The sequence below is a fragment of the Asparagus officinalis genome, chromosome 8, assembly GCF_001876935.1.
Source record: "Asparagus officinalis chromosome 8, Aspof.V1, whole genome shotgun sequence".
NCBI lineage: Eukaryota > Viridiplantae > Streptophyta > Magnoliopsida > Asparagales > Asparagaceae > Asparagus > Asparagus officinalis.
The window spans coordinates 2,172,169-2,177,231 of record NC_033801.1 but is presented as its reverse complement, the minus strand read 5'-3'; positions in this window follow the sequence as shown (position 1 = coordinate 2,177,231).

The window sequence follows — 5,063 nt, the reverse complement described above, 5'->3', positions numbered from 1 at the left end:
ATCTGTGATGTTTATAGCTTTATGGAAAGTTGATGGCTCTCCATCCTCTGTTAGAAGATAGTATACAACATTATTCTCCGTAATATACCCCTAGTGTCAAGTCGGTGGTCTTCTCTCACGAGTTGACCTTCGAACTTCTGGAGCCTCGGACTCGACTGGTTCTTGTACATCATCCTTCGGTGTTGCTTCAGAAGAATTTGAATCATTTTTTACCTGAACAGCTCCATTCTTTGAGTCCTTCCTTGAACTATTTTCTTTTTCTTCCCTTTGCAGTTAGTTCACTACAAAGATAACATCTCTGCTGACGATAACCTTGCAGGTAGTGGGATCCCACAAGCGATATACCTTAACTCCGTCAGCATACCCCAAGAATATGTATTTTCTGGATTTTGAATCTAGCTTTGAAATTTATTGGGCATTGTACATTACGTACACTTGACTTTCAAATATATGGAGGTTGGAATAACCAGTTGGCTTGCCGGTCTACATCTCCATCGGCGTCTTTAACTGTATTGTAGTTGAAGGAGATCGATTCACCACATAATAAACATTTTTACTGCTTTCGTCCAAAAGACTTTATCCAGATTTGTAGTTCCCAATTAACATTGCTCTTGTTCTTTCCAACAGAGTTCTATTCATCCGCTCCACCACTCCACTTTGTTGAGGAGTATTAACAGTACTGAATTGTCTTTTGATGTCTTTTTGCTTGCAAAATATAAGAAATTCACTATTTGTGTATTCTCCTCCATTATCTGACCTCAAGTACTTGATCTTCTTTTCAGATTCAAACTCGACTCGTGCTTTGTAGGCTTTAAAGATTGAGAACATATCCGCCTGATGTATACAACACTAGAGACATCTCCATCATCTCTTCTTCACTGCTAGGACTCATACTGGAGGATAACTTGAAATTAACAGGAAGTGGGGTAGAAATTGACTTACAATCTTGCATGTTAAAGCGTCGCAAGATTTTCTTCAAATAGTTCTTCTGAGAAAGCCAAATCTTCCTATTAATTCTGTCTCGGTAAATTTGCATCCCTAGAATCTTGTTTGCAGATCCTAAATCCTTCATTTCAAATTCCCTAGCCAACTGAGCCTTTAATTCTTTGATACGATCTTTGTTGGGGCCTGCAACCAACATATCGTCAATATATAACAATATGATAATAAAGTTATTTTTACCAAACCTCTTGAAATATGCATAAGGGTCTGAAGTAAGTATGTTGTATCCAAGGCTCATGATGAATGAATCAAATCTCTTGTACCAACACCTCGGCGTCTGCTTTAGACCGTACATAGATTTGTTCAATCTGCAAACCAAGTTTTCCTTTTCTTTTTCTTCGAAACCTTCTGGTTGGAGCATATAAATTTCTTCTTCAAGATCTCCATGAAGAAATAATGTTTTCACATCTAGCTGCTCTAGATGTAAGTCAAATATAGCGCTCATAGCCAGGACTATTTGGACTGTTAAGTCGAACTACAGGAGAAAATATTTTACTAAAGTCAATATATTCTTTTTGAGCATATCCTTTTATTACCAATTTAGCACAATATTGCTCCACTTTATCATCTCCATTTTGCTTGATCTTGTAGACCCATTTATTTCCAATAGCATTTCTTCCTTGTAGTAGTGACACAAGTACCCAAGTCTTATTCTTATGGGGAGCTTCTATTTCTTCATGCATTGTTGTCATCCACAAAGATACATCTGTGATGTTTATAGCTTTATGGAAAGTTGATGGCTCTCCATCCTCTGTTAGAAGATAGTATACAACATTATTCTCCGTAATATACCCCTAGTGTCAAGTCGGTGGTCTTCTCTCACGAGTTGACCTTCGAACTTCTGGAGCCTCGGACTCGACTGGTTCTTGTACATCATCCTTCGGTGTTGCTTCAGAAGAATTTGAATCATTTTTTACCTGAACAGCTCCATTCTTTGAGTCCTTCCTTGAACTATTTTCTTTTTCTTCCCTTTGCAGTTAGTTCACTACAAAGATAACATCTCTGCTGACGATAACCTTGCAGGTAGTGGGATCCCACAAGCGATATACCTTAACTCCGTCAGCATACCCCAAGAATATGTATTTTCTGGATTTTGAATCTAGCTTTGAAATTTATTGGGCATTGTACATTACGTACACTTGACTTTCAAATATATGGAGGTTGGAATAACCAGTTGGCTTGCCGGTCTACATCTCCATCGGCGTCTTTAACTGTATTGTAGTTGAAGGAGATCGATTCACCACATAATAAACATTTTTACTGCTTTCGTCCAAAAGACTTTATCCAGATTTGTAGTTCCCAATTAACATTGCTCTTGTTCTTTCCAACAGAGTTCTATTCATCCGCTCCACCACTCCACTTTGTTGAGGAGTATTAACAGTACTGAATTGTCTTTTGATGTCTTTTTGCTTGCAAAATATAAGAAATTCACTATTTGTGTATTCTCCTCCATTATCTGACCTCAAGTACTTGATCTTCTTTTCAGATTCAAACTCGACTCGTGCTTTGTAGGCTTTAAAGATTGAGAACATATCCGCCTTCTTTTTGATAGGATACACCCAACATCTCCTGGAGTAATTATCAATAAAAGATACAAAATATTTTGCTCCTCCCATGAATGTAACTGGTGCTTGACATACATCAGAATAAACTAATTTAAGAATAGCATTGCTTCTAAAACTCGATGTGTTGAACTTTAGCCGATACTGCTTACTTGTAACACAATGCTCGCAGAATGGAAGAGCTATCGAATTAAGTCCAGGAAGTAGCTTCTGATCGAAAAGAATCTTCAAACCTCGTTCTGACATGTGGCCTAGTTTGTGATGCTACATCATGGTTTGTTCTTCTACATGGCTAGTTGATGTCACACATGAATCAACTTCCAATATGGTTTCTCTCTTGAGCATGTATAGATTTACAGCTGTCTTTTCTCCTTTTATCACAACAAGCGTCACTCGAACAATCATCATGATCCCGTTTTCTATATAGGTCTTGCACCCGAGCTCACCTAATTATCCTAAAGACAATAGATTCTTCTTCAAACCCTTCACATGTCGCACATCTTGAATGATGCGTATTGTACCATCAAAATTTTTGATTTTGATAGTGCTAATATCAGAAATCTCTAAGGCATGATCATTACCCATGAATACATATCCTCCTGAGATAGGTTTATATTTGTGAAACCATTCTCTCCGGGAGATCATGTGCCAGGAGGCTGCTGAATCTAGAAGCCAGACATCAGCAACCCTATTTTTTTCTTCATCAACAGAGGTTGTTCCACTGTATGAAATTTCACCATCGTCTGATGTGCTGACAACACATCATTGAGATGTTAATGGTTCTAAAGACTTTTTATCACCATTCTTCTTATTGTGCCAACACTCCGATTTCACGTACCCCTTTTGTCACAGTTGTAGCATTTGATATTTTTCTTACTTCTTGATTTTGATCTACCATGGGTATGACCCCCACTGGAGCCATGTTTCGTTGATATTCCTCTCGTCACCGATAAGGCATCCGCTTGTTGCGAACTTGCATGCATATTTTCCTTGTTCTTGCACCAGTTTTCTTCCTCCAGAACAGCGGCTGTAATGTTGTCGAAGACTAGATTGTCTATAAAGACGTTGTTTGTTAGGTTGATGATGAGCTGATCATATGAGTCAGGTAGACTTTGAAGTATAAGTTTTGCACATTCATTCACACCAATTGTACGCCCCAACGTTATGAGTTAGGAGAACAACGTATTTAGGGTGTTGATGTGGTCGGTCATCATTGTAGATTCTGTCTTCCTTAGAGTGTAAAGTTTTTTTTAAGAAGATTTTGTTGTACGAGGATTTGGCCTCATATATCTTTGTTAGAGTATCCTAGATCTCCTTTGTTGTCTTCTTCTCTTCTATGCTTGACAGCACCTTGTCTGCTAATGCCAGATGGAGATTCGCAATAGCATTTCTATCCATCTTGTTCCACTTCTTATCATTTGTGATGTCGTCTGGCCTTGCACCGATGGCCGCTAGACAATTATCTTTTCTCAAGATAGCCTTTATTTTTAACGTTCACGGTGAGAAATTACTCCCGTTTAATTTCTTGATCTCGAACTTCGTCGTCATTGCTTCTACCATGAACAATAGCTTCTTACTATTTCATATAAACAGTAACTGTATTTATGAACAGTAATCATATATGTGAATAGTGTTGTATTTGTCAATAGTACTGTATTTATGAACAGTTCTGTACTTGTGAATAGTACCGTCACATTTAAAGGGTAAATAATAATCTAACTTATTTTTTAATGTGGATCTTTGGTGGCAGTCACATAGCATACGATAAGTAGATACATGCACCCTAAGTCAAGCTCTGATATCACTTGTTGGAACAATTTCGGAGCCCAATAGATCAAGGTCCCAATGAATAGTAGAGCAGAAGTAATAAAATGAACACACAAATTTACGTGAAAACCCCCCTAAATGAATTCGGGGTAAAAATCACGACAATGATAGAAAAATCCACTATGAGAAAAATTTAGGAGTTACAATATCTCTTTTCAATGTGAAATTCTCTCTATTCTCTCTCTCTCTCTCTCTCTCTCTCTCTCTCTCTCTCTCTCTCTCTCTCTCTCTCTCTTTTCACTCTTAATTGGAGACATTGGGATGATCAGAACTTAACGCCATTGAGAACTATATATATATAGGTGAGTTTGTGGTAGGTGCGTACTGTTGCTACAGTGTTGCTACAGTTACATTTAGCGGGTCTTGTCGTTCGCTATAGCTAGTAGGTGTTACTGTAGATACAGTAACTTTCCATCACTAGTAACCATTTTTTGTCTTGTAATGATGATATGTGATATAAGCATTTTACTCCAGCATTAATTACTTGAAGTCAAAGTTGAGGGTGAATTAATGCTTAATTGACTGGGATATATGAACTGCAGACTTGAAAAAACAAGTGCTATTTCTGATACAACAAGCTGCACGTATCGACGATGGCTAAAGTTTTATATGTTCATGAATTTGAGAAATTAGCTGTTCAGATGATACATTTTTAATCATGACTAGAAGGAG